At 42.2% G+C, this 10,870-nt stretch overlaps 1 long non-coding RNA gene across 1 annotated transcript; it reads right to left on the bottom strand.

The window, feature by feature from the left end:
- Positions 1-1,984: 1,984 nt before the first annotated feature.
- Positions 1,985-10,331, bottom strand: LOC121080716. The gene is made up of 3 exons (XR_005825479.1): positions 10,201-10,331; positions 2,486-2,630; positions 1,985-2,387 (listed from the first exon to the last, which is right to left on the bottom strand). It is a non-coding gene; the product is annotated as an uncharacterized LOC121080716 (long non-coding RNA).
- Positions 10,332-10,870: the final 539 nt, after the last annotated feature.

The raw sequence follows: 10,870 nt of genomic DNA, 5'->3' as shown, positions 1-10,870 counted from the left end.
TATCCTCCCATGATTTTGCCACAAACCGAGTTTTCAATAGCGCACACACACACCCACACACACACACCCCGGTGAATCTGGATCCAGGCCAGAATACATTTGGAAGCTTTTCGTTAACCTTTACAGCCATTCTGTTGGGGACTCCTCTTTCTTTTGGTGTTCATTAAAGGCTTTATTAATATTCTGTCCCCTCGATACCACTTCCTTGACGCCTCGAATTATTATAGTTCTAAGATCTCTCATGTTCTATCGTCCTGCCTCCATTTGATGGTCCCAGTTAGGGTCCACATTCAGCCACTTTGTATCTCCGGGCGGTCCTCTGTGGACCCAAACATTGGCCAAAACACGTGGGGTCTTAAGGGTTCTTTTGGCCATTTAACCATACAACACTGAATCATTGTCGCCTTGTCCTTATGTTTAGTGCTTCTGAAGCTATTCCAGTATCTTAACATTAGCCCTAAGGGACTATCCAGTGGAATGTCTTGTAATTTTCCTCCCCTTTTAAACCAGAGGCCCCTCCTTGAACCTTCCGAGTCTAAGGATCTGCTTTGTCCCTGACCCATTACTGGAACCTTTTATACAAAAAGCTCCAAACTCCTGGCTGTGCCTGTATCTAAAAGTGTCTTGCGAGTGTTATCCCACCCACAAACACTTAGAACAATTGCTTCGGTCCTTCACCGGCCAAATCCCTCGCGGGATATCGGTACTGTGGTTAAAAGACCTCCGCACTCGCTTTGGAACTGAGTTCTGTCTCAGTCACACCCTTACACAGTCACACAACCGTACCCACTCACGAAACAATAAGGGGCTCCCACTCCTCCTTATCTTCCTTAAACCAGAGGCCCCTCCTTGAACCTTCTGAGTCTAAGGATCTGCTCCCTGACCCATTACTGGAACCTTTTATACAAAAAGCTCCAAACTCCTGGCTATGCCTGTATCTAAAGGTGTCTTGCGAGTGTTATCCCACCCACAAACACTTAGAACGATCGCTTCGGTCCTTCACTGGCCGAGTCCCTCGTGGGTCATCAGAACCGCAGTTAAAAGACCTCCGCACTCGCTTTGGAACTGAGTTCCGTCTCAGTCACACCCTTACACACAGTCACACAGCCGTACTCACCGAACCGAACGGTATACTCACGAAACGATAAATCTTCGTTCGGATCTTTGCGTGCAGAATTACGGGCACCAGAGGAGGGGAGAGCTCTTTGTTCTTTACTTGCCTCTTATGTTCGTAATCCTGCTGGGCTCTGCACTGCTCCCGGTAAGGGCCACAACGAAACCAGGGTGGGGGCACCTCCCTTAGCCGTTCACAGTCTCGGGACTCAAGAGGATCACGTTGGGGTCACCAAATTGTTATAAATTCTGAATCAATTTTTAGTTTTATATGTTTTATTTATGGGGTTAATAAAAGGCAGTTAAACAGTGCTGGGTGTGCAGGGAGTCAGGGCTCCTCTAACACACGCACGTGTTACATCGGGCGGCTGGTTTTTATGTTCCTAAGCTAATACGTATTCATCACTACTTCTAAGAAAGGCAGGGTTATTACAATTAGTTTCTTGGGCTGAAGGCTCACAGTCTTCCTCCCAGGCTTTGTCCTCCAGTCACCCTCCAGTTTCCTTTTCTTCCTTATTTGGTAATCTCTTGGCTGGATGTCAGAGACTTGTGTAGCATCCGGTGCAATAGTTAACAGTAATTTTGAAACTCCTTTGTTCTCCTGTCCCCTAGATCCAGGTCCCAATATTTACCTTTTAAACACTTTATTGACACGAATTGCTGGACCATTTCTTTACACCATCAAATATTATGATGGAGATACCTAGAAGATTGACATTGCTTTGCAATGCCTGGGACTGATGCGGCTCCAGACTACACTGACATTTAGGTTTTTGTGTACAAAGGGATAAGAGAAACCCCAGATAGCCAAGGCATCCTTAGAGTCTTGGTAGATACAATACAGGGCCCAAAAAAGACCCCTACCCTTCTGCAGTGGTGGATGGAAACTATGTGGGATACCCTGAAAATCCCTACCTGGTACTCTACACCTTGTATTTGAGCAGTGATTCGGACAATAATCACAGCCGCTGAATATAGAGGGAGTTAAGACACCACCCTTACACACAGACACCTCTATCCAGGCTATTTAAACTGAAGCAGAATCCTACTCCTCAAGCATTTCATACAAATACATATTAAGAGAAAATCACATTCAAAACTGAGTGTATTTCTCCGAAACTTTACATGGTGGCTGAAGTCTGAAATGCAAACCCGGCAGCTGGCCCGGCTCCTGTAACACGAATCACCAAACCACCTGCCATAGGTTTTGGGGGAAATAAAGTAGATCCAGGTTTCCCCATGTGTGTGTTCCACAATTAAGTTCTGGTTATGGACTAAGGGAGAAAAATAAAGCCAGCGAAAGATGTTTAGCAAAGGCATAAATGTAACAACCAAGAAAAAAACTCATTGTGCTCCACTCTCCAGGTCTTACCTGTGCTGATTCTTTTTAGGAGGATTCCAATATGATCAAACAGAGAGAGTAGAGCAAACAAATGGAAAACTTCTCTTTAGAACTATTGCAAGTCTTTTATTTCTAAAACAACTCAGGGGATGATGGGAGATGGATTTCCTGAGAACTGTTAGGGGGAAAAAAAGAAAGAAAAAAAAAAACAGAAAAGGCTAGGTCCAACAGGTACATTAATCAAGTCATTCTCTCCATCTATTCCTTTAAAGTGGTTACCCTCCGGTTACCTGATCATCTCTCATCCAGCCATCATGTCACATGCTCAGGAGTAAGAAGATATCATAGTGACTTCAAAGGTTTTGGCTATTTTTCTTTAAAAAAGTAGAATATTGCTAAATTATTTCTCATCAGTCCATGCCCTGCTTACCTATCTTAACATCCAGACAGATAAGACTCCCTATTGCTTTTATTTAGTGGAGACAATATTATAGAAATTCACTTTGGCTGGCATAATATTTTTGTGATGTAAATACACTTGTGCTATTGCTTTTCAGTGTCTTGTAATAGCACTTCTGCAGTCACCCACACCTAACTTCTCCACTCATTTACCAAGACCTTGTGCAATCTTTCTGAGCACCACAATGAAAAAACAATTGCATGTAGACATTGACAAATTTTTTGGCCAAGATTTTCTGTGGTTTCACCTGAACAAGGTACCCACCATACAAAAGATGGAAAGGGATTTACTGGAAGAGGTGAGGAACCTTTGGCAATGTGCTGTAAAACCTCTGAGACACCAGACTGACAACATCAACCACCAAAAAAATTGGCTTAAGTGCTAAAGGTTTCTTATGAAGTCCTATCTCCTAAAGCCATAGGACTGCATTACAGAGGGAGCTTGCTTTTTTTCAAAAGATAGCATCTTTGCAACTCTTGTGAAGGAAACATGCCACAAATAAAGCTAATGTACAAGTGTGAGCTGGCAAAAACCTTGAAACCCTGTCTCTCACTAGGAGGAAAGAGTGGTCTCCTCATGCAGTCACCTAGATGCACCCACAAGAACCATTCCATTAGGAGAAAGAGATTTACTTGATCAGCTCTCATAACTGCTGCAAAACCAAAATCTTTGTATATGCACATCCATAGGAAAAGATAGTGCTTACCAAGAGACCTGTATGCACAAGATGGGCATAATAAAACAAAACAGAGAAAAAAGAAAATCATCATACCTTTCTTTTGGGGGTTTGGGGAACTTTAGCATAAGAAGTAACTGATTTTCCCAAGTGAGAAAGGAAGACAGTAGCAGATCTGGGAACTCCTCTTAAATGCAGTGAATGCCTTCATCACATTTCCATCTCTGCTCTTTCAAGTTAGCCAAACAAGCTGAGTTACATTTATCCAGATGCCAGTACAGATAAAGGACTCACCTGAAATATCAGAAAGAATATTATCTTACAGAAAAACAAAAAGAGCAAAAACTATTGTTCAGAGAACTAAATCTCACGTGAAAAGAGATCATGCTGTAAAGAACAAAAAATGGTCCTGGGAACAATCTGAAAACCTAAACCAGTTGGTGTTTTTCAGGCCACATTGGTCCTTCATGATGCATTGGAACCATATCCTCTCAAGGCTTATTCCCTTCCTTACACCCCTGAGGATACAGAAAATTAGTGAGCATATTCAGGGAAAATCTTTGGCCGATGCCTTCATGAGATTTTTTACTCTACAAAATTTTTATCTGAATCTGCAAAAATAAGATCTAAAATGGAGGAATGCATACTACAATTTTCCAAGTCTTTGCAGTCCTTTTGTCAGACTGGTCTCTGAAAACTCAAGCTTTGTTTCAAATAAAAAGTGCTGGATAACATTTTTTTTTATTCGTAACTATGTAACTACAATCTCTGCTGATGTTTCCAAAATACAAAATTCCACCCTTCAGAATGCCTCCTTTTTAATTATTGGTGTTTAATAAGGATAAAACTCATCTCTAAACTTTCTTCTTCCCTCCCAAAGCTGAAGATCGGCTTTTCCCACTTCTTTCATTCTCTTACTTCCACTTCATGATGGGATGGGAGTTTTCCTTAGAGGATCCAGTCAGGGTAGGAAATGTGGAGCAGCATCTCTGGTCTATACAGTGCAACTTCACTCCAATCCACAACTTTGGGGATCTGCTCTCCATTCTGAACTGCAGCTTTACAGGATTGTGGAAAACTAAAAGAAGATATTTTTTTTTCCCCCATTTAAGCTTCCTGAGTAGGGGCATTTGAAATTCATGTACTTCAAATTATCAGAAAAAGATGTCAATGCGAAAATCATTTGATCAGCACATTATGTTCTGTTGGTGAGATAATCAAGGTTAGAGCAACTGCTTATTACCCAGCACAGAGAGCAAAGTCACCTCACCTTCCTACTAATCAAATCCTAGCTGAATGCAATTTGAATAGTTTTGAAAAACAAATAAGACCCCTGAGGGCAAACAGAGTTTCTAAAACACGCATTGCAGAGTAAATAGAACAGCATGCAGAATGTTTTAAGCAAAAGCCATTTGCCGATGGGACCCCCTTGAAATATTTTTAGCAGAGAAATGTCATCATAATTTTTAGAAAATGAGAAAGAAGTTCCACAGAACTTGGAGGGAAATTATCATAGAACATCAAATAATAAATGTCCCATGTGTGGGCCTGTTTAAAACCTGATAAAAAATGTCATCTGTAAGACAAATATAGAAACCAGTAGCATTGTCTGGTGGGGAAAATGCACGTGGGGAATGGAATCAGGTTCTCTCAGGTAACAAGGATCAATGTGCAATACAAATACTTTCTCAGTACTCAGGTGCCTCCATACCTCAAGTTTAGCCCTTGGCTACTCTTAGCTCCCCACAGAAGCACAGCTAGCAGGGCTAGAGGAGATTTTAGAACCAGGTAATTGTTTGCCTACCACAACTGTACTTAAACATTTTTTGACAGAGTTCCATCTAAGTAATTTGTAAAAACCTCCAATCACGGGAGCTCTACAGTCTCTCTGTGCAATGTATTCCCATCCTTAACAGTCCTTACAGTTAGGAATTTTTCCCTAATGTCCAACCTAAATCTCCTTTACTGCAATTTCAGCCCATTAATGCTTGCCCTAGCCCCAGTGGGCATGAAAAATGCTTGATTAATTCCCTTTCTGCAGCCATTTTTACATGTTTGAAGATATTTATGTCTCTCTTCACTCTTCCCTCCTGTAGACTAAACAAATTCCACCATGCTGAATATTCAAGATCTCAGCGGCTATTTACAAAGTGCTCATATATCAGGGCACAGGAGACCTGAATGACTGTCTAAGCTCCTTGGTAAGTAATAGGTCTACTTGTCTGTCACAAGGGAACTGTTTAGGTTGAAGAAAAAAGGAACATGAGTGAGCCTGAGGTATTTTAGGAACCAGTTCAGATGCATGCTGTGTATTCATCCCAAAGATGTAAACAGATACTGTCAAATTATCCAGCCTCACCCACAAGAAGAAAAAAAGAAAGGAGAGCCAGAGTGAGGTGGTAGATTTTTAGGAAGGGATGGGAAGATTGTCTGGACTCAAAAAGATGTATTTGTTGCTGCTATTGAGCCTGCTGGAGAGGTGAGAAGCTGAAGAGCATTGTTGTGTCCTGGAATCTCTGCCTTCCATCTAGAGCACATCCATGATAGCTCCGCTGAGGATCTAAAAAACATCTGAAGGTCATAAGGTGCCCCTGCAGCTTATGGACTAGCAGAAGATGAAGTGGAGGGGTTGCCATATTGTGTCAACAGCAGACTGAGTACCAGGAGAGGCACAGCTTCACAAAGTACTGAAGGATACATCGCTCCCTTCTCTCCTCTTTGTGCCAAGTGTAAAGTCCTTTTCTTCCTCTTTGTTTTTAATGTTTTGGCTAATACAGACACATGGCACTGGGCATACTTGAAAAAAAAGAAAATCCACAGGCAATCTTTCCTTCCTGTTGAGAGAACAAGCCACACTTGACATATTCTAACTATATCACTTAGAGTTATACTAGAAGGTGCTCAGCTACCAAAGAGATGGGAATGGAGACAGAAATACAGTAGGTCTTAGATCTCATTATGCAGTAACTCTGGATTTGAATAAAACCTAGACTGCCTGTCAATGATGGTGTTGTAACAGGGTGGTGTGAAAAGGGGAAAAGATATAGTGTTTCCTTCTCACGACTAATTTTTGAAAGAATACTTCCAGATAGATAATTCTGATAGATTTCTAGGGAATTTTGTCTTAATTCTACACTGCCTTTCTCCTGTTTCTAACTCAGCACCTGAATGTTTTGCAGAAATATTAAGCAATGTGACTAAGCATCTGTCAGGTGTTTGCTCTCTCCTCTTCCCAAGGGCAGAAGTATGAGTGTGTATAAGCGGAAGCAGATGGCAGAGTAAGCATATTCTGTATACATGGATGTGGTGAATGCAGTAATAGTGTTTGAATACCAAATCCTCAATAGCTTTATTTTAAATAGCAGCATATCAAGCTGGGGGGATGAAAGCTGTGGAAATGTCTTGGGGGAGAAATCTGTGCAGGAGAGGAGGTGAGGGTCATTCCAGAGAGCTGTACAGTGCAGAAGGGGATTATTTTGCAATGCTGCAACCAAAAAGTACCACTGGATTAATTCTCTAATCTGCAAATAGAGAATTGGTTTGGTGCTATCAGGGTATAAAAAAAAAAAAAAGCGGCATAATTCAGTTTCTTTTGTAGAACTAATAGGCAAAACCTGCCAGCTGAGGCGTGAAAGAGATGTACCCAGAGCGATGGCGAGTGGGGAGGAAGGAAGCCCAGAATGGGGGGATGCTCAGACAGATCTAAGAGAGAGAATGGCAGCTGAAAGGAAGGGGCTGGTGATTAGCCTTGCAATGTGGACACTTTATATTTGTTCTTTTTATTCTATTTTAGTGCACTACTTTGGGAGCCAAAGGCTACCATTTTGGCTGCCCTTAACAGTGAAAAGCAGAAATGTCTGAAGAACAGGGGCAGCTTTTGAGGACAGCAGGATAAGCATGAGCGGCTATGAGTGCACAAGGTGGGCCAGTGAAACCTGATGGCCCTGCTGCTTGGCAGGGTAGAGGACAGAGCCCTGGGATGTGACAGCTCCAGCTGAGACTTTCTACGAGAGGCAGAAAGCAGCCAGCATCCCTGAAGTTGCTTTACCATGATGAGGGAACTTTAACTGGTTGTTGTAATTTGTGAAAGCGGTAAGTAGATTATTGCATTTTATTCAATTTCCTCCCTCGTTTTGTTTTCTTGTCTCCCTTCAGGAAAGCACACATCCTTACACACTTGATTACTTGTTTGCAAATGGGAAGCACTTTTTATTGAGCACCCAGATGGTATAACATGCTTATCATTATTGTCCAAACGTGAGCAGTTTGGATGGAGGCTCAAGGCAGTGATTATTAATAAACCTTAAACACAGTGAAACCTCACTAATCAAAGCCTAGGAAAAGGTTACAAATACATCCCACATTTTTTTTTTCCTTTGTGAGTGCTAGTGCCACTACAAATGACCTGAATTCCCTTCTGATGGTGCAAACACCAGGTGCTGCTTGGTATGTTATGGGAGAGACATGAAAAAAGTCAAGGATGTCAAATTATTACAAAAAATTGGTTTTCTTCTCTGGACTTATATTTTTTTTTGGGGGGGGGGGAGGGATACTGAATTGGTTTTGATCACTGAAGGTAGGCGAGATCTGGGTGATTTTTATACTCCTCAAGTGATAAATATCACCTTTCCTTTTCCTAGTTTTATTACAAAGGCCAAGTGAATTTAATACAGGAACCTGTGGGGAGGCAGGGGAGAAGAGTAAGAGATTGCAGGACAGTATTAACTGTTGGAGAAAGGGGGGGGGTGAAAAAAACAGTTTGAAAAGATTCAGTTAGGATAAAGGAACACTAATTCACTTGGGGAGTACGAATACTCAGCAAACAGAAAGGAGGAGAGTACAGAAATGACAAAGGCTCTAGAACTAAGAAAGGAAGAAAAAAACCAGAAGCTTAAGTCATATTCAGCTTGAGGATAATGATGCAGTTGGTGTTTGTTCATTTATGAATGTTTCTGGCAGAGCTGATGTGTTTGTGGGGTATTATAGTTTTTTAAAATATTGTTCCCACTTTGCAAATAATCCAAAACTCATGAGTCTACGTAATCACTCTAGCACACAGTTCCATTGGGGTTACCTATATTATTTTCCACAGACAAATTATTTATGTCTGTTATATCAAAGGGGTCAAATTCTTTGAGGGATGGGGCATGCTCATATTTTTATGCTGCTCCATGAGAAATAATACAGTAACACCACCCATAAAACTCAGCTCTATCTCCTCTTGTACTGAAGATTATAGGTGTATCAAGTGAACAGTGAATGCTGTACCACTTATCTAAAGGATGACACACCTATGTTTAGCTAAAAGTCGGGAAATGTCCAAGGACCCTTATTGCCACATGACGGATGTACAGACTGCTAAGTCCTTGGGTTGGTTATCTTTAGAAGGGACATTTTGTCTTAGATTCCTGTTGAACATGCAACGTGGCGAAGACAAAGACTTTAAACATGGCCGCTAAGGAATAGAGTCTGCGCAGAGACAACTCCTCAAGGACACTGCGCAGGCACGAGATATGTAAATGAATTCTCAGAATTGTAACGAATATGTAAATGATTTCCTGGAAAGTTAATGAATAGGTATGAGTTGCTTGTATAAAGGGGGGACTGAAAAGTCCCCTTGGTGTGCATGACTTTGTTGGAGCGATCCCCCATGCACCCAGCGCTGCCAAATAAAGATAACCTCCGCTCACTCAAATATTGGTGACTGATTCTTTAAATCACAAGTATTCATAAAAGACCGACCATATCCCCAGCTTTTTTAGTCTAGGGCTTAAATCTCTTTCCGTGTGTGCAAAACCACAACTAGGACCACTCCTAGAGAAACATGTCAAACTGCAGACAAACACACATGTCCTCACTTGAAAATGCCAGTGCAGGTAAAACAAAGGTAAACTGAAGACAAATTTCAGTTTTATTGCATCCTCTCAAAGGCAACTTTGCAGTGAGAGCCCAATTGAGCCTCTTCCTCACCCTCCTTTTTTTGTAGTTAAATTAAATATCAGAGTGGCAGGTGCTCCTGTTAGTCCCAACCAGGCCGCAGCATTCTTGCTCTCTTCCGGATCCACGTGTGTTCTGCTATTAACATAAATGTTCAAAGCCTGACAGACCCAGTCCTCCGTGGACCCAAACATCAGCCAAAATATGTGGGGTCTTAAGGGTTCTTTTGGCCCTTTAACCATACAACACTGAATCATTTCTGCCATGTCCTTATGTTTAGTGCTTCTGAAGCTATTCCAGTATCTTAACATTAGCCCTAAGGGACTATCCAGTGGAATGTCTTGTAATTTTCCTCCCCTTTTAAACCAGAGGCCCCTCCTTGAACTTTCCGAGTCTAAGGATCTGCTTTGTCCCTGACCCATTACTGGAACCTTTTATACAACAAGTTCCAAACTCCTGGCTGTGCCTGTATCCAAAGGTGTCTTGCGAGTGTTATCCCACCCACAAACACTTAGAACGATCGCTTCGGTCCTTCACTGGCCGAGTCCCTCGTGGGTCATCAGAACCGCAGTTAAAAGACCTCCGCACTCGCTTTGGAACTGAGTTCCGTCTCAGTCACACCCTTACACACAGTCACACAGCCGTACTCACCGAACCGAACGGTATACTCACGAAACGATAAATCTTCGTTCGGATCTTTGCGTGCAGAATTACGGGCACCAGAGGAGGGGAGAGCTCTTTGTTCTTTACTTGTCCCTTATGTTTGTAATCCTGCTGGGCTCCGCACTGCTCCCGGTAAGGGCCACAACGAAACCAGGGTGGGGGCACCTCCCTTAGCCATTCACAGTCTCGGGGACTCAAGAGGATCACATTGGGGTCACCAAATTGTTATAAATTCAGAGTCAATTTTTAATTTTATATGATTTAATAAAAGGCAGTTAAAAAGCGCTGGGTGCGCGGGGAGTCAGGACTCCTCTAATACGCACACGTGTTACATCGGACGGCTGGTTTTTTATGTTCCTAAGCTAATACATATTCATCGCTACTTCTAAGAAAGGCAGGGTTATTACAATTAGTTTCCGGCATTCGACCCCTTCCACTGGCACATGCCTATCAGTTCTCGGTGGTCTCTCTGGGGGTCGTTTGGGCTGAAGGCTCGCAGTCTTCCTCCCAGGCTTTGTCCTCCAGTTACCCTTCAGTTTCCTTTTCTTCCTTATTTGGTAATCTCTTGGCTGGATGTCAGAGACTTGTGTAGCCTCCCATGCAATAGTTAACAGTCATTTTGAAACTCCTTTGTTCTCCTGCCCCCTAGATCCAGGTCCCAATTTTTACCTTTTAAACA

This window comes from Falco naumanni, chromosome W (genome assembly GCF_017639655.2).
Source record: "Falco naumanni isolate bFalNau1 chromosome W, bFalNau1.pat, whole genome shotgun sequence".
In the NCBI taxonomy this organism is placed as follows: domain Eukaryota; kingdom Metazoa; phylum Chordata; class Aves; order Falconiformes; family Falconidae; genus Falco; species Falco naumanni.
This window is presented reverse-complemented; position numbering and strand designations above follow the sequence as displayed.